Below are 26105 nucleotides of genomic sequence, written 5' to 3' on the forward strand. Positions count from 1 at the left end.
TGTCCTCGGTTGTGTTTGAGTGGTGTCTCTGCGTTTGTTTATCGGTGTGAGCGGTGCACTGTCGGTGGGTTGGGCCTCGGTACCACGGAAACGTACAGCCGTGTGACCACTCAGCTGCCACGCACTAGAGAAGGGAAATATACAGCTGCTGCTGACGCCCGACTGCACCTCTCGCGTGGAGCGACGCGGACGGAGTCGGGCTCCCAGGAAAAGGTGAACAGTGCCATCTAGTGGAAGGCAGGCGCTGCTGCGGGCGTGGGGGGGTGGGGGGTGTGAGGGGGGGGGCGGCGGGCAGGGTGGATTGGGCACAGGGAGGAGAGACTTGGACAAACACCAACTCGGCAGGAACTCGCAGATAATAATCAGTTTCTCTGGGCCGGGGAAGCTGGCTCATTAAGCATCCTTTTTAACGGGGAGCATAGGAAGCGATTAGGCCTGCTTTACCGAGCGGCCGCCGAGCGGCTAACCTCCGGCCGCCCGCCGCTCCGAGGTGTCTGGCGCCGGGCGGCGCGTGCGGCGTAATGTCTTCGCTCGGCGAGCGGCGTATCCATCACCCGCCTGTTTATCTCCCCTCCTCCGGCAGCCTGATCAATCAGCGTTAAACTGTCACGCCAGGTTATTTTTCTTTTAAATAACGTTAATCGCCCCCGGCCCGGGCCGCGGGGCCGCCCCCCGGCTCCCGTTTGTCGGGAGTGGCCGGGTTCGGAGCCCCCCGCGTCCGGGCGGGTCAGGGGTGTCGAGGCATAGTGTGAGTGTGTGAGTGTGTGTGTGTGTGTGTGTGTGTGTATGAACGCTTGTACTGTATTTGTGCGTGTGTGCTTGTATGTGTGAATGTGTGCTGTCTCTTGTTGTTGTTTTTTAATTGAACATCACACCATACTAATCATCTTATATATTTAATGATTACTGTAAATATTCTGCTTTATTGGGTTTCTGCAGCATTTTATTTTATTATTGTTTCCTTTAATACTGATTATTGTTACAGTATTTAACATTGAAAAACCTCCTCAGAAAAGAAGCCTGTAACCTTTCCTGCTTGATTCTGTTAATATAGCCGGGAAGAATTTCTCCACCCGGGCATTAGACAGACAGTTAGGACAGGCATCACCGTGGACACAGGCCCGGGCCGTCCCCCAAACTCGAGCCTCTCCCAGAGCGCGGAGGACCCTCCTGTCTGTCACAGGTACTGCACGGAGGAGGAGGAGGAGGGAGGAAGGGGAGGAGGGCAGCGGCTCTGTCAGCTGAAATTTCAAAGAGTTTGTTTCTCTCCTTCATCTGGGCCCTGGCTGTCAGCTCCCCGAGCAGGAGAGGGGGAGAGAGAGAGAGAGGCCGGGGGTCCTCAACCCTGCCGGCACCGGGCCGGGCGCCACGCCCGCCGCCGTCTCCCCCCGTCTGCTTCCCCGCTGGCCCCGCCCTGCTCTGTCACTGCCGGTTCCTCCGCAGCGCCGACACCTGGCTCTCCTGCGCGTGGCAGTGTGCGTGTGCACTTTCCACTACTCTGTACCATAGACGTCACCTGCAGAAGCAAGCGTGACTACAGGAGAAGCATTAAGTGATTATGATCTTTTTTTTGACAACCATCATCTTTGCTACCTTGTGTACATTAAGCTGTGCCACATTGTGCATTCCAGGTTAAACAAACTCTTACCAGGGCAAACTCTTCTGCTTACCAGGAGCATTGCCTAAGTGTAATTTCCTCTGATTCAAGGAAAAATACAAATACTTCTCTCTTTCTCCAAATAAACAGGGCCCTGCCCAGGATGCAATGGCTGTCTGTCACTGTTACTTCTCTAAAGTGAGTTCTTCTTTCTACTCTCATACCATAGAAGACCCGGGAATATAAGGATGTGTCGCTAACATTCTTCAGGTTTCCCAATGAGAAAAGATCTACCATAGAAAGCATTACCGTTGACCACTACTCTGAGTATGACTAGGACTGCCAGTTTAGTTTAAAATGTCTAGTTAATCCTGTCTAATTAACAGGTTTAATTCCAGGATACCGTCATCAGTGTGAAGATTTCCCCTTTGCTTCACACGCGTGTCCTAAGCCTGACCTGACCTCACAGACGGAGACAGGTCTGAAGGTCGCGCTCCAGAGCTGTGCCACGTTCTCTCTCGTTGCTCACGCATTATGGCTCTCCAGGACCGGGAGTGTGCAGGGCCGCTGCCTGCTGTGGTCTGTGATGCCTCTCTCTCAGAGCCAGGCCTCAGTGTGGGTCCGGATCAGAACCACGCTGGTCATGCAATGACAAAGGGAGGCCCCACAGCCTGCAGTTCGTAGTGAAATTTTGTGAAGTGAAGGTGACTTGCTATTCTTGTAAAACTTCTTTAATGATATTTTTTCCATTTTTGTCTTGCTGTACGCTGCTGTTTGCCATTTAAAATGAGCTGCTGTGTGTTGAGTGTGATTCTTTGTAGAGGGATGCTGGGTATCAGAATGGCATTATCATAGGTATGGGAAGGCAGTATCGGCTTTCATGGACAATTCAGGAGAAGCATCAGCTCTATCCTATGTGTGTGTGTGTGTGTGTGTGTGTGTGTATGTGTGTGTCTGTGTGCATGTGTGTGTGTGCATGTGTGAATGTGTGTGTGTGTGTGTGTTTCAGTGCGTGTGGGTGTATATGTATGTGTGTGTGTATGTGTGTATGTGTACTGTGTGTGTGAGTGTGTGTACGTATATGTGTGTGTATGTGTGTGTGTGTGTATTTGTACATATGTATGTGTGTGTGACGGGGGCTCAGGTTGCAGGGCAGTACAGGGCAGACAAGCTGCAGGGAGAGGAGGTGCCAGAGAGGAGTTGGGCGCCTCCTGTTCCTGGCCCATCAGGCCCTGCTGGAGGGTCCATCCGAGCATCGCACCCTGACATTTTTATCATCCGTCAGAGCGGGAGGGGGGAAATAAATCTGCCGCTGGAGTGGAGCTGGCAGCCTCCCGCTGCCTCGTCACATTCCAGACATTTCTGGCCTCCGGTCTGAGCCAAACCCTGGGAGCCGGGAGCTAGGACGCGCCAAGGCCCCGTAATACATTACAGCGCAGAGGCACGTCCCCATGCGCAAGGACACTAAATCAGGCAAGGGCGCGCTCCGGCCCCACTTTAACAGAGAAAGAGCATTCCTGAGTAATGGGACAGTGGTAGAATTACTACTGAGTGTTTGTTTTATTAGTTTTACTATATGTGCATCTTAGCCATGTTTTCAGCAGCTTCGCTGCCCTCTAATGTTAGGAGCTCAGAGTTGAAGTCCTGGAATGCTTACTGTAGGGGAGTCATGACAACAGTGATTTGATCCTACCCTGTCTTCAGGTGGCCAGGTGACATGTTTCCGGTGCCTTGCCCGACTGGAGAGGCGGGGCTTCGTTGTCGCGTGACAGATGGCGACGGCGACTTTTGGGGTGACCCTGTCACCTAGAGGCTGGGAGGCTGGTCCTCTGCTGCGTTCTGCGATCTACAGGACTGTGTCGGAGGAGGGGGAGGAGTCTTCTGCTCAGGAAAGAGGAAGGGGGCGTGGCCAGAGGAGGCTGTGGAGGTAAAGGGAGGGGTCGGGTCCAGGCGAGGTATGGAGGTAGGCGTGGCTGTGTGTTTGCGGGAGGGTAGTAGTGCGATCAGGGAAATGGAGGTGTGTGGTCAGATGAGCGTGTGGGCGTGGCAAAGGATAAAAGAGGTGTGTTCAAGTGTGTGTGAGGTGTGGTTAGGAGAGGCTGTGTATTTCTCTGACAAGAAGAGGAGAATGAGTGTGAAGTTTCAGACATGGGAGGGGAAGAGATCATTACTTTACATGTCTGTTTTCTTTTTTCACAGAAGCGCTTTCTTGTTCTGCTCTCTGTTCTGGAGAAAGTGTTCCAATCTGATCAGAATTCATTACATTTTTACCTTTTTTTATCTATCAATCATTACCAGGGATAACAGTCAATGAGTCAATGCACTTATGTGATTGGTTCTGGTTCTTTTTTTCAGCCATTTCTATGGGAGCTAGGGGCTTAAAATGTCAGCCCATTCATTCATTTCGTTTAAGAATGAACAGATAAAAACTTTGATTCTATTATTTATTAAATGCGGCACCTTCTATCCCATCCAAAATTGGAATGTCTAACTCACCAACTACTGTATGTACAAGCGTGCTCATATACGCCCCCTGCTGCCCGCTCGGCAGAGTCATAACAACTTGCGGTTCACCTTCGAAAATCATGGTGCCAGCCAGCTGCTTCTTTTCACACCGCAGTCACAGGCCGTGCACGTGCAGAGCTGGGGTAGGAGGAGACCCAATCATACGCGTGTGCAGAGAGCAAGCCAGAGACGCCCGGATGGCTGAAAGGGGTGGCTGAAGTAATGAACACTACAATCCCTCACTACTGATTCCCTCCCACGTATCGACTGGGCCACACAAAGCAAACTATGAGTCAGCACCGCCATGGGTCATTTCCGATCTGAGTCCACGGTGCTTACTCAGTGTTTACAGAGTGAGTTACCCAGCAGCCTTCAAACTTAGGCCCAATTATAAAAGCCCTTACTGTAGATAGGCTGACGGAATGAGTATAACCTGTACCCCGTGGAGGCTGCATGGGGCTGAGGGAGCTCCAGACTCCTCCCTGCTCCCTGCTAATACCCATGGCTTTGGCTGGGACTGTTTCTGCCTCCCGCCGTCCCTGTCCTCCTCTCTCCCTGCTATCCTCCTCCCTCCCTCCCTCCCTCCCTCCCTCACTCATCCCTGTCTTTGGCCTCATTCTGTGTTTCAGGGGAGAAGGTAGGAAAAAGCCGTAGTAAGCACTTCCTGCTGGGAAAAGTTCTCCCCTCCATCAGTCCTCAGCCAATCCCTGGCTCCGCTGCCTCATTAGCTAATTGAATTAATGAGGAATGACGCATTCTCTTTGCCCGCTGCGGTTTCAGCTGACAATTAATTTTCCCAATTATTATGTACACCTATACTAAAATAATAATAATAAAACATAAATTTAATAATAATAACAACACTAATACTACTACTAATAATAATAATAATAATAGTACTGCTAATAATAATAATGGAAGAGCAGGTGCTGTAGAGCAGGTGCCCTTTGAGCTGTGCGTTCCTGGCCTTGATGTGATTATGGGCTGACATTTCCAGATGCGCGCAGAATGCTGATGCAGAGGGACCCCCCCTCCCCACCCCGCCCCCCCGCAGCAGCATCATTAAGAGGCAGGATCGCCGCGCTTCCCGGGGTAGCGTCGGCAGGCCCGCGCCGCGAACACCGCCGCTTAAATTATTAATGCGCCGCACCGCTGTCACCGGGGGCCTCGGCGACCGTTAAACGTCGCCGCGGCGATGCCGAGCCGCGGGAGCGCCATCCTCCACACACCCCGGCAGAGTGTTTACGAACGCGGGCTTGTCTCACACCACCAGCGACTCGCTCTGATGGAGAGACACTGCTCCACACCTTACTCTCTTTCCCTTCCTCTTCCCTCACTTTCTTTACCTGTGCTCTCCTGGTCTCTCTGTACACTCACTTTTCTCTCCCTGTCCTCCTCTCCTCTTTTTCTCTCTCTCCCATCCCTCTCTTCCTTTCCTCCCCTCCTCATCACTTTGCATGCAGTGTCAGTTTGTCCCTGCTCCCCTTCGAAGCTTCTGACGTTAGGTTTTTAATTTAGCTTGTAAAAGAGGAAGGCTTAGGCCTCTGATTTCAAGTGTACTTATGGCCAAAACAGCCACCATGCGAACAGAAGTGCATACAGTATATGTATGCATGTAACAGGAAAATACCACAATATTGAGAGCTGAGAGGGGAATAATGAAAAAGGTCACACTGACCAAAACGGTGATTTGTGTTTTTGCATAATTAAGATAAAGGAGCAAAGTCACATTAAATGCAGGACTTATTTATTCATTTGTCCATTATTGGAAAGGGTAAACAAGGTAGATGTGCTCGGCAGCAGAAAGGATTGAGAAGTCTATAAATGCGACGGGTTTCCTACGCTGCGGACGTGAACGCTGTGGCTTGAGGCCTGCTTTTTGAGAACAGCTGTTTTGTATGTCGATGCGCATGTTCAAGTCGAACAATACTGACTATACTGACTGTAGGTAGGGTGGATTTAGTTTATGATTGAGAGTTCTCTCTGTCTCTTCCCACTCTCTTACTCCCTCCCTCCCTAGCTCTCTCTCTCACACACCCTCTCTCACACATTCTCTCTCTCTCCCTCTCCCCCTTCAACTCTCTCTCTTTCTCTCTCTCTCTCTCTCGCCCCTCTCTCCCTCGCTCACCCTCTCCCCCTCTCTCTCTCTCTCTCTCTCTCTCTCTCTCTCTCTCTCTCTCTCTCTCTCTCTCTCTCTCTCTCTCTCTCTCTCTGGGCCTCAGCGGGCGAGTGATCTGGATGGAGATGAGGAGGGCCGTTTGCCGCGCGGCTCTGTAATGAGGATGGCCGAGGTCGGGCCGGGGGGCACGAGGTGTGAGGGGGGGGGGGCACAGGGCGATGGCTCTCCCCCTGGAGGAGCGCTAAAGCGGGGAGCCTCCGCCTCCCGGGCCCGCCCCATAAACAGGGTCGGGGGGGGGGGGGGGTCAGCGCCGGAGCCGACCTCAGCTCAGCGCTCTCATCAGCGGCGCGCTACTCCTGCGCATCCGTAACCGTGACGAGCGGGCGGAGCCTCGGCGCGGTCACAGGGGGGCGGGGTGGTGGGGTGGTGGGGGGGGAGTGGGTGGGGGGAGAGCTGGGCTCACCACACACACAGGGCCAGGCCGTTTGCGTGATTGGTGGAGAGCCCGCTGTTTCGTTCCTCTGTGATGGAAGCTCTTTACACACTGGGGCCTGCAATTTTCCAACAACCTGAAGCTGAAACTGGGACTGGGATGCTTGGAGGCTTGGCCCCGGTGCCTTGGCGAACACCCTGGAGAGGACACACCCCAGAGAGGTCATATCGCTGGGAGGGGTCTGCGGGCTGAGGGGGGGGGCGGGGGGGTGGAGTGTGGGGGTTGGCTGGGGGGGAGGGTGAGTATGCCCTTGCCTGCCCAAGACCCCTTATCCCGGAGAAATAAGGGTCAGAACTCACCCTGAGCAGAGCAGGTAATAGAAGATTTATGACCCACTGAATATGCAGATCTCTCTCGGTGTGATTGACCAGGATCTTCTCTCTGCCCCTGGGCTCCTCTTTGCATTTAGAGAGAGGTGGAATGAGAGGAGGAGGAGGAGGAGGAGGAGGAGACAGAGAGAGAGAGAGGAGATAGAGGGAGAAAGAGAGAGTGAGAGAGCAAGGAAGAGAGGGAGAGAAAGAGAGACAATGAAGGACAAACTGCACCGGGAAAATTAGGCCCCCTCATCTTTGAATAGTTCGACGAGATTGCGCGGGTTTCTGCCGACATAGCTGTTAGCCGTTTTCTCCAGGGATGAAAAATCTCCATCTTTCATTTCTTCCCCCTTCTGTCTTCCTCACTCTCCTTCCCCTATTTCAGGCAATTTGAACTCCATTTAGTGTAACTCACCCGCTTCTCAAATTGCGGACGTGTTTTATTTTATTTGAAATGTACATACATGCATAATGAAACCGAACAATAATGTTTGACGGAGGAGCTCAAAGAGCTGGATGCTCTGCAGAGAGATGAATGTGATGGTAAAGACCAGAGCAAGGTGTCTCCACTTATGTTCACCCAGATACCAAGGAGAATGAGAAATTACAGAGCCAGGACTTGTGCACCAAATGAATCGTCATGCTGACAAATTGAAATGAGTCGCTTCAAAGAGCCTCAATTTCATCTTTTAAGTCTTTTATACTCCATTAAAAGAGTCATTTAGGAAGCAGTGCCATCGCAGAGCCACTGTGTCCTTTGACAGGTCCTTTCTCCACTCTCTCCCAATTACAGCCATCTCCCACTGTGTTCTCATCATGGAGAGTAGCTTTCCAGAAACGGCTCTGTGTGTGTGTGCGTGTGTGTGCGTGTGTGTGGGTGTGTGTGTGTGTGTGTGTGTCCATGTGCGTGTGTGTGGGTGTGTGCGCATGTGTGTGTGTGTTAGTGTGTGTGTGCGTGCCCATGTGTGTGTGTGAGTTTATGAGCCTGTGTGTGTGTGTGTGTCCACGTGTGTGTGCCTGCATTTGAGAGAGTATGTTTACATGGGCATCTGTATACGCGTATGTGTGCATGTGTGTGTATGTGTGTGTGTGAGAGTGCAGTATATGTAAATATGGGTATGTGTGTGTGTGAGAGTACAGTATGTGTAAATATGGGTATGTGTGTGTGTGTGAGTGCAGTATATGTAAATATGGGTGTGTGTGTGTGTGAGAGTACAGTATGTGTACATGTGCTTGTCTGTGTGTGAGTATGTATGTGTTTGCGTATGGACATATGTCATAGGGTCTGCGTGGTTACTTAAATGGCGGTTTGTGGAGTTTTTTGTTTGTGAGGACACGCTTTGTGACACATCTGAACACCAATGAAAATGACAGCCAGCACTGTAAAGGATCTTGGCTCTAAATGTCTATGGGAAGCAAATGAAAATGGCTGTAGAGGGAGGCGTGCTGGTACTGAGTCCGTGTGAAAACAGCCATACAAATAGGGTCGCTGATAATAATGATGTTGCCATGATGATAGATGATCGAAATACAATCGTTAAATATGGAGCTTTTTAGACGCATTATATCAGTCATCGCTCTGGAGAGTACTGTGTGAAGTCAGCACTAGTGCACATGATCAAAAGCTGGTAATGCTATGGCCTGACGATGCACCGTACACACCAATGGAGTGTAAGTGCCCCCTGCTGGACAGAATCACAAATTGCACTCAGGTTTTTCAAAACATATTTTGGTGAGTATTTCTTGGGTCAGGCCCTGTGCAACTTTTTTTTTTTTTTTGGGGAGGACTTCAAATGCTTTTCCTCATAATGTTTATCTTGGTTCTTGGATGTATTTTGCAGATTTAGTTTCTTCATTTGGGGGAAACTGTGGGTTGCCACTAGCAACAGCACCCCAATCCAGGAAACAGGTTTTTTTAAACTGTATTATGTGTGCTTTTAACATGATTTATGACCCCGAGAGTCACTCCATCTCACCCTCCTGTGAAAGCTCTTTATTAATCTGTCTAGGCTACTGCTCAGGATCACTTAAAATGAAGAGTTGATATGAATTTCACATTCATATCAACTCTTTCATTTTACTGAAATGTTATCCCCCTTTCATAGTACAGTAAGAGCTAATGCAGTGCAATGCAATGTAAACTTAATATTATTTGCATTTATTAAGTGTATTATAAAGCCAGCAAAGAATTCAAATGGCACAAATCACAGTGAGTTACTGCTGTTCTGGTGCTTTATGGATGATCACTTGTCCAGGCAAGGTGTATGTATTGACAGACTTTTAAAAATAGATAAATTAAGAAATTTAAGACAAATGAGTTCACAGTAAACACGCAAAATGACCTGCCAGTGAGTTATGAAAACATACTTGATGAGATTCCTTGAAACATACATAATAGTGAAGCAAAATACTACTGCTTGGTAGGAAAATGTTAAAGCTATTTAAAACAAGTTATTACTTGAATTTGAGTTTATATTTCCCATTATGATATAATTTTATTTATTTATTTTTTTGTTTTGTTTTGTTTTGTTTCAATGTTCAGAGCTATTGAGAGCTAATATCCAACTAAGTACACTGTGTACATTGCAAGCTATAAAATGCCATTTGGTTTGTATTCCCATGTCAGCCAGTGTCAGCTTTTGTTGAGTAATATGCTAATTCCTGTTGTACTGAAGATGCATCTAAATTAATCATTGACCAGTTATGACTATGGGAATCGGGATGTGCATTTACTGTATTGCCAGGTCCTATATTTCAAAATTAATTGAGAAGAAAATGTGTTTAATCAAGTTTGAAGACTTTAGTTCTTTAGAAAACTAAACATGTTGAACAGAAGGTCATGCATCAATTGGAAAACATTTACTATGAAATGTAAATGTTCAATGTGACTAAAATGGAAAAAGGATTGTAGAAGACGACGCAAAAACAAGCAAAACAAACAGCTTCTTTGAGATGGCATATATTTTGAGAAAAAAAAGAGAAATAAAGGCACCCAAAAAAATGGCTTTATATTGGCAAAGAAAAAGAAAAGGAAAGAAATTGCACTTGGGTTCGTGGTCTCTGGAGGCACCGGAACCTTCTCGGGGGCCACGCCCGTCGCTAAGCAAGCGCCCCGCCCATAGAGAGCGTAACCGCGGGACCCGGAGATGAGGCGGCTTTGATAGCGTGTCAGAGCAAATTAGCGTCCGCGTGTAGCCGCTCTGGCACACAAAGCCCGTTACTCTGAGCAATCACCCCGCATATGCGCGCGAGATTACAATTAATAACCGGGCCTGTCAATCACACTTTAATAACAATCATTTAGTATTTAGGGGGCAGAGCGGGGTTATTGGCACGCGTGACTTTGGTGTAAAATACAGGACCGTTAATAATGAGGCGCTGAGCTTAACTTGCGCTCTCTGGCCCCTTCGCCGCATTTTAATTCGGTTCCGAAGTCGTCGGCGTCTGGACACTCGACCTGAAAAGTAGAGAAATACTGAGTGACGCAGAGACTGGCACCATTCAAGAGGCCTGCGCACTTTGACCCCTGACCTTGACCCTAACCCTCTCTGACCCTTGCTTTTCTTGGTACCTCTCATGCGTATTTGTGAGAATTTCAACTTTTGATGAAATGTATCCTCTGATGTGTCAGAGTTTGTGCAGGCTCCAATCAACAACTCGGTTCTGACATTTCGTGTGCAGCTTGTGTAGGCAGACTGTGGCCACTCAATTCACCAGAAGGGGTCGCTGTTGAGTGGTGATACACAGTCATTCCCTTGCCAATGAGACAGCCAATAATGTTAGCCTGCTGCGTGGCACTGCTGACCACCACTGGCCACTACCACGGTCCGGATTTCACACCAAACCACAGGGCTGTCCATGCACTGTAACAGGGCCTGAACAGATACCAGACTGTGGGGTCCAGTCATACACTGGAAAAGTGGCTCAATAGGATGAGCTAGCATTATTAGCATCCTAAAGATTTTTGACCAAGGATTAATGAAAAAGCTAGTCTAATGCATTCTCAGGCATACATGTTCAATTTGTATAGCGGACTACAGATTCCAGTGATGATGAGGCCACTGTTGACACACCGCTGAGGACTGAGGATGATGAAGAATACGTTGTAAAAGATGTGACGCAATTTAACACCAAACATTTTTGTTGTGTATTTAAGCCTGTGTCTGTGTCTGTGTCTGTGTCAGTTAAAGGCCTTTTTTCTTTTTTTTGATTGCCATATTGCGATGACTGTGTTCCACCACTGTTTATTACTCAGAGGCTTCCAGCTAATTCCAATCAAAATAACAAACAACAAATGTCAAAGCCCCAGGGGCTGCCACACAGGCCTCCGGCAGTCACTCAAATTAAGAGTGATAGTTGACAAATGAGCACCTGATTGGTTACATATATTGCATTGCGAAGACAGACTATCACACCAGGCAGCGCAATCAAAGGACTGTCATTTGTGAGAGAGATGTCTTGGGATTACACTCATGCCAGCCTCCCTCCTACAGAGGAAGGTATTAGCGTAGCATGAAGGCTACGTGTGACCGAAGGAAGGTTCGCAGAAACCCTGGTGGATGAGTATGTCATAAGAACTGAGTTATTAAAATAGGTTTAGGCATTCGCATATGAGAGAAATTGAAACTGCTTAACTTCCAGCTTTGCTTTAATGAACAATTATCAGGGGACCGGGGATTGGCGTTCTCCGTAAAGCTCATAAACCCCAGTGGTTACTCGAGGTATTGCAGTTCAGTAAGCCTGTGGTGCCAAATTTCCCAATTGAAGCCCATTCAAAACTACAAATTCACCCTGGCCAAATTAAATTCTTTTGGACAGAATTTTTAAGCTCTAAAATTTCTTCCCACTGAACTAATTACTCTCGCGGCACTGAAGAAGACATAAAATGTATTTAATTCCAATTTGGTCCGCATGGTTTTACATCACAGTGTGACTCCTTACACAGGCACACCCGGACATGAACAAGTATGAGGCTCTGATGACTCATGGATGTTTAAAATGGGTGAACTGAGAGTTGCCTGCACAGAACCACTGTATCAGAATACATAGAGTATTAAACTGCGATCTAGGATTATTAATCCACCGTCATTATTGTTTTGATTACATAATTATTTTAAGATTATTACTATTAATATTACTAATGAAAATGTCACCTGCCATAACTTTCTTGTGTCCATTGTTCATGGTGATGAATCATGAAAAATAAATAAGTAATAAAGCTGGCATATGTGGCTCTTATATTAAGATGCTATTATGCTGATTCCACCACATTATTCTGACTACATTGTCATTTTGACATTGGTACTAATAGTCAACTGTCATTAAAATGATATTAGTTGTAGTATTTCTGTCTTTGCATAATGATGGTGCTGATGATGACAGAGTAATCACATGAAAAATAAACAGGCCAACATAAATACAAAATTAGAACAGCAATATTTAATTAGCTCTTACATTATTTTTCAGATGATGCCAAGGTGAAGTGGTGATGATGAAGATGACAAACGTGTCAATTACAAAAATGACAATTGTATGAATATAAAATAGTTCATAAGACTAATTTATCAACAGATTTTACCAATTATGTATTTATTATTTATTGGCTACCTCATAGTTAAATGCGCTCAGTAAGGGCAAAAATGTGCCTGTGTGCTGTGATAAACCGGCAACCAAGAATGAGTTCAAAGAGCCAGTCGCCGCCGGTAAGTGCCCAATGGCTTTTTTTCAAACCGAGTCACAGACGATGGAAAAGGCCAATCAAATGACTAACCAGTAGAAGGAGATACACCCACAGCAGAGACAAATGTAAACACAAAACTTACGACAGGCACCGTAACAGCAGAACTAACATGGAACAAAGAGCTAATGGGGAATTATGTATTTAGCTATGTTGCGTCCAGTCTGGAAATGGATTCGCGTGCCTGAATCACAGATCAGCTGCAACCAACACACACAGGCTGTGTCCCTGAACCAGTGTTTTGAAAGCACAGGACTCTTAGTGACGTAAAGACTGTTTGATGGGAGAAAAGCTGAGACAATCCTACAATGTGATGAAAGGAAAAACTGGTGAGGATGAAATGCCTGAGCCAATATATCACTGAAGAAAGTTCATATTTCCCCCGTTCCTCAGCGTTTACATGCAGGCCTTCACGTATCTCCATGGAGACCAGGGGGACTCTCAAACTGGAGCTGCCTATATCAATAGCATGGTTTGTCGGCACCTAAATGAATAGCATGCATGCTATGTTGGCACAGTCCGTTTCACTTCTGATGGTACAGTATATGCTCAAACACTGATGACCATGAGGACAGACTGTATTTTAATGTGGTTGTTTTCTCCCATTATATCTGACATTGTGTAAGTGTCAGTTGTTCTGAGCCCTTGTGTTTTCACTAAGACACTCACAGCTACTTTAGAGAGCAGTGCAGCTGAAAGCACATGGATTCCTCCATATTAATGAATACAGCAGTGGCTATTTTTACTCTCTGTAATCCAAACTGTGCACTGAAGTAGAGCTAAGCTAACACTAACCAGAATGCCCAGACAGCCAAAAACCTTACTGCAGTAAAGTGTTTTTCTACCACTGCCGAACTACAGAAATATTTCCCAAAAATAAAGGACAAATTATTCAGCTTTGCGGAGAAGGACAGTAAGTCAGTTTTTTCTTTTCAATTTTCAGTGTACTGGACATTGTTGCAAGAAAAAGTTTGTGAATTATTTGGATTTCTGCATTAATTAGATTTGGTCTGATCTTCATCTAAGTCACAATAGACAAACACAATCTGCTTCAACTAATCACAAACAAAAAATTGTACTTTTTGTCAATACTGAATGCATAATTTAAACATCCACAGTCTAGGTTGGAAAAAGTAAGTGAACCTCTAGGCTGTGTTCCAATCAATCAGATGAGATTGGAGGCGTGGGTTGGAGGTGCCCTGTCCAATAAAAAAGTCACGAAAAGTTTAGTTACTGACAGAGTCTGCTCTGAAAAAACATCTGTTTATGTGAACCATGCCTTGATCAAAATCATTTTCAGATGACCTTAGAAGGACTGTAGAGATGCATAAAGCTGGCAAAGGCTACAGAAGTATTTCTAAAGGCCTGGGTATTCATCAATCCACAATAAGACAACGTTTCCTACAAATGAAGGAAATTCAGTCTATTATTGTTACTTAAACCAGACCACATTTAATGAGTAATTAATGCAGAAATCCAGGTTATTCCAAAGGGTTCACAAACTTTTTCTTCCAACCGTGGTGATACCAGGAAGGGAATTAGGGGTGCCACCAGGGGGCAGCACCAGCCCTACAGAGTATGTGCTCTATAAGAGGCCTGGCTTCCAGGTCTAGTGAGCGGAGCTTTTGAACAGTATTTGGGGGGCTGTAGTGTGCACAGTCTAGTGGGTTGGTGCCAGTTTTTGTTGTCATTTTTTCCTTTTCAGATGTTTGGTTGCCAGATTGATCTTATTGTGTTTCTCCTAAAGATTCCTATTTGTTTTTTTGTTTTTTTTGGGCGGGGGGGGGGGGCAATAAAAGGCAGTAAGCCAACACTTTTTTATTTTCCTGTCTGTTATTTTGTTTGTTTGTTTTTTTATGTGTTTTCCTGCCAACAGTTGATTTTTGTAAGCCTATATTTGTGACTTATGTCTCAGCCTCATAATGCCTTCCTTGACTTTCATTACCACAACTCTTGTCCTCATGCTGACAAAAGTCAATAAAGACTCCAAAGGCAATCAAAAGCCTAGGATCAAGACTAGATCCTGGAAGCATATTATACCTACACTATGAAAGCAACTGAACACACCTCATTAATCAGAAACACCTGCGATGCCATTTGTCCCAAATATTATGATGCCCTGAAATGGAGGGGCTATGTATAAAAAGTGTGGTCATTTCTACATAGTGAAACCAAAATGCATTAAATTACCCTTTAATAAAAAGCTGAAAATCTGTACTTGTGTGAACTGTTATACATTATGGAGCGCACATATATATTTATAACATTCAGCAGTGTCAGGAAGGGCGACAGGATCTGGTGCGCTGTCCTTTCAGCACCCCAGGTGTCTCAGTGGACAGCCCTGGGAGAGCTTCAGCACCTTGGACAGCACCACCACCTCCACTCACAGGCAGGGTACCAGCTGTAGCTCACTGCCAATCAGGACAGCTGATACCAGTTTCCTAATTACTGGGCTCTATAAAAGCCTAGGAAAGAGAGTCTTTCCTGATCATATGGGTACTCTGTCACGTTTGATTTGTAGAATCTGGAGCTTGTTCTGATTTCTTTATTTGTGCGATAGTGTCTTTTTGTTGGGTATTTTTTGCAAATAATTTCTTTGAGTACTTTGAATAGTTCCCTTAATATTTTCACCACGTGATTCAGTGGCTGCCCCAGCATCTAACATTAAGGTAATATATGAAATAACACTTTCTTACAGAAGAAAATCTACAAAAAAAATCAATTATGATTCTGTGTTCTCAATTAAGAAAAGTCTCAATAAACCTTCATTTACCTTAGTGCCAGGCAGTCAGAATCAACACTTTCAAACTGTTCTCTGAATGCTTGGATTAATTTATCTTGCGCAATTAATTATCATTATTTAGTAGTAATAACTAGAAAACTTTGCAGAGTCTCTTTGTGTTCCATTTTCCTTGGCAACTGAAGTTTGAAATTAATCAGGACTCATGCACATGGCCCTAAATGAATTTTAGGAGTATCTGGCCTGTCCTCCTCAAAATGAGAAATGAAGACAAAGCCAGCTCTGCAATTAAAACCTCTTAAAAGGTTATTGAAAAGCCTTGAAAAGCAATATGTCGCTCTGAGAAATTGGCAATTGTGCAATTATGGAATTGGCATTGTGGTGGCCAATAGGTGGCACTAAAGTTGGTTATCCAGGCACTGCAGAAGATAACATTGAGACAAAAGGACAAAAAAAGACAAATCTGGTATTTGAAAAATATATATAGAGAATGTTTTTGTGCATGTTTTTGACTGGCCCAGACAAATGGACATTTTGCATTTTGGCTTATTTTTGATTGATATATAAATGACAAAGTAAATGAGTTACAAGTTGCATCAGGTTAGGTTTATCTCCTAATGTTAGATGCTGGGGCAGCCACTGAATCACGTGGTGAAAATATTAAGGGAACTATTCAAAGTTCTCCTTAAGTGAGGAGTAGATGATGGTTAGTTATGTCCTCATAATGTAAAACATTAGAATTGAAAAGACGTCATGTTTATTCACAACTAGACTGCTATCTGTGGACTGAGGACCTGAGCACTTTTGTGAAGGAGACCCTGCAGCTCCATGTGAATGCTGGAAAATGGCCTCTGTTGAAGATCTCTGTGAAGGAGAGAGGGAAAGCAGAACGTGTTCTACAGGTAGGCCTTCATGGTCCCAAGCTCTATGGGCTTGAGTACATTATCTCCTATCTGTACAGCACTATTTGAAACAGTGTATGTTCAATGATGGAGATGACTATGCTCTTCGATGACTATCGTTATGTTTTTCTCATGATTTTATGGTCATTGCAAAAGGCATTTATTGGATAAAGACTGAAACACTTCATTGTCGCTACAAGGGTGCAGTATATCACAGAAAGGCCTAAAATTTGCCGCATACCACTTCACAGATGACATTATATCTATGAAGTAGATGCCATAGAATTTGCTATTGCCAATAGTGATTTGGCTAAGACATCAATTTTGGAATAAAGGCCCATTTCTTTTGCTTATATTTTCTGTACAATTTAAAGTAACTGCCATTTTAACACCTGCTCTCTACAGTATCTACCACCATTGATGTTTTACTATGTGAGCTTATTGTGGGTGGTTTATTTCCTTTCATAATTCACCATTAACATGGTCATTTTAATTATCTGTGAACTATGTGTTTTATTGCTTGTATTTCAATGAGTGTAATGTCAGGGAACTATTAAACCTAACCTCAATAATATAAGAGGTTGAACGTCTTTGCATACATTACAATGTACTCTATCAGAAATTAACCCTGCACATTTCACTCTGCCTCAATTGACCGATTTGTGATTGTGATTCTAGTACATGTGGTTGTAGATCAACTGATCCCACATTATTGTAACTAGCAATAGTTTACATGCTGCACTGGCATTGATCTTATCTAATTAAATCTCTGGAATTTACATTTTATGTTATCTAGAATCATGGCATATAAAATCATGGCAGAAAATATGTATACTTTAAAATTTAGTCTTTATGGAATTCAAAATGATTGGTAATTAACTATATCCACTTTATCAGAAAATTCATTACTTCAAAAGAAGTAATACCAACATCTACCAGCAGATGGGAGTGAAAGAGCATGGCAAGATTTCAGGAGATTCATGGCTTTACTGACATGCTGCAGATACGCAAATTTCATATTTTTAGACTTTAATATTTAGTTGAAAAATGAAAATATTTTCTTTCCAGAGTTTTCCAGTTAGTTGGCATTTCATTTTTAGGTGAACATTTTAATTTGTAATTAAAATTAGTTTACCTATAATTAACTCTTCATATGTATGAACTTCTGAATACATGCAGCATGTCTAATTATTTCATGATTGGTTCTCGGTCTCGGTATGCCATAGTGTGGTACACTGGTGGTTTCCTCAAAACCTGGGGGTCATGAATTTGTACCTTGTTAAACACAAATTCTGTACCCATATTGCAATGGCTCCTATGAAATGAACAGGAAATTGAAAAAGCAGTGAAACTACAGTATTGACCTTTCCTCTGGATTAGGACTTTATCGAGAAATATGGAAGCGGTAGTGGTTCAGATCTGGGCCATGATGGTCTGTGAAGGCTCTAAAATATACAGTGTGCTCCACGCTTTTGTTATCATGCGTGTGTAAATAAGAGTCTGGCTCATTTTTGCATTCTGTTTGAACAGGTCCTCAGCTGAAAAGAGTTCTTGTGTGAATTCAAAGCAAATGAATGCATCACAACTCTAATTAGCATCGCACAGTGGAGGGAATAAGGGCCCGTTTTTATGGTTGCCTGTTCTTCTTCAAAGTGGCTTTCATAATGGGCTTTATTAGCCATTGTGCGGATACATGGGGCCTCCGTCAGCCGTGGACACGTTTGGCTTTAATAAAAATTGATCGGCGCGGCGTAAGGGGCTTCGCTCAGACCAGACGGGTTTATTGAGTGAGAGAGGGGCCTCTCTCTGGTCAATGCCCCCAACTTCTCTCTTCACCTTCTGGCCGTCTCCTCTGATGGTTCACCATGACAACGCTTAAAAGGAGGGAGAATAAAGGGAAAGAAGAAAGGGCGCGCGCGGCGTCAACAGAAACGCCGAGGGTTCTGCCGGGATTCGGCCGAAAACGATTACTCCACGGGAGCGGCACGAAATAAAGGAAGGGGCGCTTCTTAAAGGAACACTGTAAACGTTGTTTAAGGATCATACAGTAATATTATAAAAATAAGACTTACAAAGTGACACTGAAAGGAATAGGATTAAATCTTATGCCAGCACTTTTTTTAATAGAGAAATAATGTTGGCTTGTTACAGAAGTTTAAAATGAATGGAAAATACATTGCTTAAATTGCCTGGATGCAGAAGCTTTTCATTTTTTCATGAAGTGTATACTGCATAAGTAAATATTAGTTATTACCTGTTTGTGAGAACACGCTCACACCCACCCTGTTGCTGTATGTATTCTATATCGTGTTTTCCTGCCCCTCCCTTTATGTGGAAAGCACCTGTATTTTCCTGGGTATGTGTTGGGATTCCTCCCAGTTACTAGGTTTTCATTATACTGCAGCAGATTTAACTTGGGATACAAATCCCTTTTTCCTTTGGTACACATTGCATATTATTGTGCCAGTCGGGGCTGCCCAGCCCTATGTCAGGGGATCTACTGCCCTATAGGTTTTCACTCCAACCCTAATTTGGCACACCTGATTCTACTAATTGGCAGCTCAACAAGATCTAGCTGTTGAATGAGGTGTGCTTTGTAAGAGCTGTAGTGAAAACCTGCAGGATGGTAGATCTCCTGGAACAGGGTTGGGTAGCCCTGGTCTAAGTCTTTTAGGTGTGCTATGCAAGCATCATTTGGAAATGCACTTGCTTTGTGGACAAATGTGACCAGATCAAGGTGGCAATGGCTGTTCTTGTGCAAAACTGTGCAAAGAATGTGCTGGAATTTCTTCTACATTTGATTTTAACTTTGACTAACAATTAAAAGCAAGATTCGTAAAGTCAAAGATAAAAGCAAAGGTTGGGTCATATAGTGGGAACAAGCACGCAGTTACTAGTGCAGTTTGAACAGAAACGGAACGCAAATAAAAAGTAATGATAAACATGCACATTATGTACGAGAAGTCGATGTAATAAAATATGAACTGACTCATGGTTTGTGCCAGGGCATCGCATTGTTTTGGATGTTCCAAAGTTCCTCTAATAGATGTGTGTGTGCGGCCATTTTTGGGGAGAGTAATTGTTATCATTGCTCCAATAAACAGCGGTGATGAATGGCAATTTAACAAGACATAGATTGAACAAGAGAGCCTTTTATAGTGCAGTAAAAATCTATACGGAACCGAGTGCGGGTACAGTGCCAGGCGGTGGGCTGCATGCCCATCTCCTCCGTCAGCGGCAGGGTGGCACGCTGCCCGCTGCGGAATCAGGCCACCCGCTCTGCCCGTCCCGCGCGGAGGGGGACTGAGCGCTCCAGTGGTTCAGCCCGGCCCCAGTCCCAAACTCTGACCCACTTCACCGACTGCAAATTAAGCAGCCGCGCTCCTCTCTGGTGTTTGTGCTGTCCCGGGAGCGCTCCCAAAGCCTGCCTCCAGAATATAAATTTGGGATGAGTGTCAGGAAAACCTTTTAAAAAGTGTTAACTTTTGAGATCAAGACTTGCTCTTTACCTACTTGGGGCGCTGGCTGACCTGAGATCAGTCCAGTTCCTTGGGCCAAAATGGTGAATGGTGGGTGCATTCTTATTGCCTTACTCCTCATACGCTATCAGTATGTATTATCCATGTGATCATGAGTCTGTCTACTTCAGTTATGTTGTATTTGTTCCACATTGTATTAATGACATGTTTAAAAAAAAAAACAACACCTTGGTATATACTTTAAGACAAACCTGTACCTTGCAAAGCATTCTGGGAAAATCAGAAGCATTTTATTTTGAGTTGCTGGCCTTAAATCGCCCTGTTCAAACGGCACGCCTCCTATGGGTTTGGGATGGGGACGGATTTGTCTTCCCGGCTCAGAACCATCCCCCGCCCTGTAACTACCTGTCATTGTGAAGCTTCTCGCAGTTCAGATCCATTAAACTTCATTTTGGCTCTAATGGGTTTGCACTCTGCTTAGTGGTCTGATTAAATGGAGGTAAAAGGAGAGAACCTTGCACTAGATGGAAAAGGAAATGAATGTAATTGGAAATGTAAGCCTATTGCAGTATTTCTCACTCTAGCTTTCCTCTTGTTTCCAATAGCTGATGCTATACTTTGACCCACACACAAAGGACAACCAGCAGTGTCCTCATGAAATATTCAATAAGGCAAATTAAAAGTCTAATTGTCTCCTTGGCCGCCGTGACTCTGGATGTCCAGGGATGGGGATTTAATGACTAACAGAAATGTCGCCATCGTGTGTCTAGTTATGAAACTCCTAGATAGTAACAGAAAGTGACTGTGTTGGTTTGGTTCTTTAGCCCTTCAAACATCTGGTGGTCAAAAAGAATGATATTTATGGCTGAGGAGTCTGGTGCCAGACAACACGGACATAAAAAGTTGATATTTGTTGAAACTGGCATACAAGGCAATTCAAAACACGAACTTACTCTCTTGTATGCAGTGTTCACTTAAAAAATTTGATTGTTTAGCCCAAACATTTTCATCAAGCTATATTATTGTGGTCAGAACCTCACTCTGATTTCAAATTTTAACCCTTGACCTTGACATTGACCTTGCTTAACCTCCCATTTGCATTTGCCTCTGTTAGCCTGCGAATAATTGTAGCAAGACCTTGAGTATTCCCATAATACAGACACAGAATACATAACCATTTTGAGAAGGTATATAGGTTTACTTCGCTGTGGAAGTGAATGCTGAATGTGCTTGACCGAGCTGTGCTTTTTCTTTTCACCAGTAGAGGGCAGCCTGCCTTACCGTGGCTCGAGAAACTCAATGTTTGTTCCTTGCTTCTCTTTACTTTGTGGTAGATATTGCACTTATTCATTGAATTTTAAAGTTCTGTGTCATATACACTCAATGAACAATATGCAAAGAGCTAGTGAAGATACCAAGATACCTTCCATTAAATCTCACATAATGTCCTCGTTTTTATCACCTTTACTGGTAATGAAAGCACTTTAATATCTCGGTTGTTTCTCTAGCTCATGGAAGGATGTTGAAAGGAAATAATATTAAAATGTGCAGCCTAGCAATGTTTTTTTTTTTTTTTTTTTTTTTTTTTTTTCTATAATTTATTTTTTATTACTGTTCATCTTAACTCAAAATAGTCCAGGTACAGTTCTCAGACATTATGTATTTTGGTACTCTACTACTTATTTCCCTCTGTGGAATCTACCCACATACTAGAAAAGTGGAAATGATGTCCACTTATGTTTTATCAGTGAGTAACAATAATGAAGATAATCACACATCCATGCCCCTTTTTTCACCCAAGATTCTTTTGTAAAAGAGGAGGGATTTTATGATTATTAATCTCTGCAAAATTGCTGCCCTACTTCTGCAGACGGCACTACAGGATGATATTTGTAGCATGTTGGCGTGTCTGTCATTTATGCTACAAACTCAAATGTGGTTTCTTAATTCATCAGTAATCAGTAAAAATAATCAGTCAGCATAATTACTTTATGGGCCAGTTGTATTGCTGCTGTAAGTGCTACATTTTATACGGATCAATTAATAATCTATTTGATAAAGCGGCAGTAATTATTGCTATTTATATAGATTCTTATCGTGATTCATCATCTTTAATGTCTAATCTAAATGTATGGTGTGATTTGAACACCCTGTTGTTTTTCATTTGTGTGGTTGAGCGCATGTGAGATTTTCCCTAATTACGGTGCACTTAATCACTTGGCAGGAAAGACGGGCTTGGATCAGAAGCTTCAAACAGGGGTGGGGTGGGGGGGGGGGCTTCCATTTCCTGTCCCCTTGTCTTGGCTCATTAAAACACTTTTGAGATCCATTATATAAGTCCCCAGTAATTTGGTTCTATGTTTAAAAGAAGAAAGAAAGAAATAAAGAGAAAGAAAGAAAGAAAGAAGGAAAAAACAGCCTGGTCTTGTTTGGAACAACTGGCTCCTGAGAGAGAACAATCAGGTCTTCAGTGTAATTCGATTTATTTTAGCTCCACTGCACCGTCCCAAACTTTGGGTAACTCATTTAAGAAAGTTTTCCTCTTTCATTCCACCGTTGTTAGCGAGCACGGCTGGGGGAAGAGGAAGAGGAAGAGGCTGTGGGTCTGCTGCTCTGCTTCAGACCCCACACGCCGGTCTTCCTCTTCACTGCTCTGCTTCAGACCCCACACGCCAGTCTTCCTCTTCACTGCTCTGTTTACCCAGCAGGCTTTCCCAGGGCTTCTCCTCGCTGTCCTACATGGCGGCGTTAGTCAGGAGCACCGAGGGATGTAAGGGCTGTGATTCGTCAGCGAGCTGCGAGACGGTGATTGGCGTAAACCTCGGGGGGTCGGGGCGGGTCCCTGGGTGGCCGCGGCCGGGCGGACCCTTGCCGACGCGCCGGCAGCGACCCCCCCGGGTCGTCCTGGCGAGAGGTGAAGGGCGTGGCGTCCCATGAGCCTCCTCTGTGTGTGGCCTCAGCAGTGGCCACCAGTGTGGTTGAGGTTTGGAAAGGCTGGAGGTTCGATCCCCGGGTGGGACAGTCGAGCATAAGTACCTTAATTTTATCAGTCAATACCCAGCTCTGTGGATATTAATAATACACACCATTCTTGGTATGGAGCGCACCTTCCACAAGCATAGAACATGAAAATACTATTCCTGTCATGCCAAACCAGTGGATAATAATGGCCTACATTAATACACAAATGGATACAATTTGTGATATATAGAAATGTAAGGCATACAAAGTTATAAGGATAGTGCTCTCTGCAAAAGAAATAACTGCAGCACTCTATGGTTAGATCAGCGCACCAGAGACAGTGACATCAGAGGGTGTTCATAATAAAGATGACGTATCTTTTGAGAACGTGCAGCCAAGCATTCGCCGCTTAATTGATCTGCTTTAAAATATTGTTTGAGTACCCAACGGAACGGTAATCGCTACGAGCTCGCCGAAGTGATTTCATTTGCTGTTCGGATGGTGAGAGAAGAAAATCAATCCCGTTCGCCATCGCGCTATTCTTAGGCGCCCGTTGGTTTTAAAGACTGTCTGTGATATCGGCGAGCAATCGACTGTGTGCCATTCACAGTGTGAAGGAATGAGACTAGGGCTGCCTTCACTTTCCTTTAGTCTCATTTGAGACTGTGAGAGATGGAGAGAGAGAGAGACAGAGAGAGAGTGACAGGCAGACAATTGGGCAATCAATTCAGGAGTAAGCAGCTAAAACTGAGCTCCTGAACATCCCCAATTATTTCTTATTTTCACATTAGAAATGTTTATATTTGTTCATGAATATATAAATATATATAATCAAAGAGAACAAACTAGACTCAAAATAAAAGTGGAGATAAAAGTAAAGTGGAGGGGAGTTAAAATGAAAGACTGAAGTGGAGTGCTATCTGTTAACTGATCTGCTATCTGCAGACAGAACAAATACTATTGGGGGGAAATGGAGGTATGTTTTTAGATTGTTAAGAGGGAAAAGATAAAAGAAAAGAGAGAAGGCAATATTAATATTAAGGGGACTAAAAACCTGATTTAAATAAGAAAGAAAGAAGTGGAGTGCTCTGTTACCTGGCCTGCATGCTGAAGACACATCAAGTGATGGTCTTTTCTGGAAGGGGGTGGGGGTGGGGGTGGGGGTGGGGGGGGTGAGTGCAGGGGTGGGGGGTGGGGGGTGGGGGGGGATTAGCACATGGTCACAGATTCCACAAACATCCACAGAGAGGGACTGTAATGCAGGTGTGGATCACACCATCCTTCAGTGGAACACAGTTATGCCCCATGCAGAAAGTTTTAATATGACACCATCTAAACTTTCCCCGATCGCAACAGAAACCGTACATGTCTCAAAAATAATTACACTACGGCATTGAGACTACTGGCGATTCACTGTGTAACACGGGAGATTAAAGAAAGGAAGAAACAAACCGAACTGTCATTGACTCTTGTTCTAGTAGATGAAATGCGTTGTGTTGGATAGGTCCCTTGTATGTACGCCTCCACAGAGGCCCTGATGTGTGGAGAGTGAATGAATAGAGAAGTCTTATAGCGCAGTGTGTAGCCTCGATGTATTGTCAGTACGGATTATTTCCAAAAAGATGCTCCAGTCTACTTTATGAGTTCAGCCTGCAGATCCTTAATGATGTTGAGTGAATGCTATGCAAATAGAGAGCACTGCTGTCTCCGTGGAAGAACTGCAGCATGTGCTTCGGCAGAGATGTAAGATTTAGTGCAATGTATCAAAGTATGGTAGGGGTTTCTAAACAAGGGAACAAGCTTACATCACCCTTACACATCATGCACATTCATCATGCTCTGCTGAAAGAATGTAACGCTGTTAGCCAATGCAATGGCAGGGAGAATGACCTTTGCTGATTAATAAAATGGTATTGTTTAATCCAGTATTTCTAGAATATGATTATTTTGTTGATTTTTAACAATTGTATTTTTTTTAATTAATTTTTTGCGCTGTTTTTGTAAACTACGGTTACATTTGAAAGAACTTTATGAAGATTTTTGTAGAAACTGAAGGAAGTATGTTAAAAGTCAGACTTTCACACCGAACCCTCATGCACATTTGAACTCTGACCCCATACACTTCATACACCTCTTTCTCTAGAAATTTCTCTAGAAATATCCCATGTTATTTATTTCAAGGAATAAAGGAGAATGATGGACACCACACTCTCACACACACATTTCCTATTCTAGCTATTTTTCCTATTTCCTATTTACTATTTCCTGACTACACAGTTGGTACTTCAACATTCTCATTTGCTTGCCTACACAGGCACAGTAGCTGTGATCGAACACCTCATCAGTTATACTGAAATGGATGAGAAGTCATTGCAGTGTCAACCTAGGGAAATAGGTGGGTAATGTAGTGCCAATGTGTTGTGTGGCCAGTCAACTCCTATGGAGTCAGGGAGGGGGGTGAGGAGGGTGCCCCCCCCTCCGATTTTTTTCACTGGGCACAAGATCCCTAATCTTTGCAATAAATTCCCAGGCATCTTTCCCCAAAGAGAGTATGTCTGGCTAGCATCCCACCTTACAGAGCAAAGCTCCTACAGAATCGCACTGCTTTCTCCTGGTGCTCTAGACTGAATTTCAGCAGGCCCTGATTAAAGGACCTGCCCCCAATGGCCATCCAGCACTGTTTCCAGCAGGAGTTTGGTGCTGCTGGGATATTTTGCTTACCCAGTACTAATCATACCCAGGCCCACTGGCTTCAGCTGTTCAGTATAGCACAGATACAGTCAGCCATTCTAGCTGGTATTTTTATATTTTTATATTATATATAAATATCTGTGGTGTGAATTGGAAGAGCGTGTGGCAGCTTGAATCCTGTATGCACTCAGAGGGAGTAGAGTATTCAAGGCCAGCCCCTGAGGAGATACTGTACAGTACATAGAGCAAGCTCTTGTATTTGTGGACCAGGGCTCTTCCCAGGATAATTAGACAGCTCTGTTGCTTCCTGATTTAACGATGTATCATTCTGTCAGTGCTGCTCTGCCCTCGCCAAGACAGGGTAATTAAAGCGTGAGTTTGTTCATCGAAACACCCCGTCGTTTGCCACTGTACCGCTTCACTGGTGGTGACTAAAATATTACTGTGAGCAGTAGAAGATGTATTCACTCAGATGGTGATGTAGAGTAAATGTGGTCAATCTGAATATGGCGTGTGTGTGTGTGTGTGTGTGTGTGTGTGTGTGTGTACATTTGTACACGCATGTCA

The 26105-nt window shown here is 44.3% G+C and overlaps 1 long non-coding RNA gene across 1 annotated transcript; it reads left to right on the forward strand.

Moving 5' to 3' along the window:
- Nucleotides 1-15274: 15274 nt before the first annotated feature.
- On the forward strand, nt 15275-18690 carry LOC118218323. Its single transcript, XR_004763397.1, has 3 exons — nt 15275-15434; nt 16277-16407; nt 17938-18690. It is a non-coding gene; the product is annotated as an uncharacterized LOC118218323 (long non-coding RNA).
- The last annotated feature ends 7415 nt before the right edge of the window (nt 18691-26105 follow it).

The sequence above is a fragment of the Anguilla anguilla genome, chromosome 18 (assembly GCF_013347855.1).
Source record: "Anguilla anguilla isolate fAngAng1 chromosome 18, fAngAng1.pri, whole genome shotgun sequence".
In the NCBI taxonomy this organism is placed as follows: Eukaryota; Metazoa; Chordata; class Actinopteri; order Anguilliformes; family Anguillidae; genus Anguilla; species Anguilla anguilla.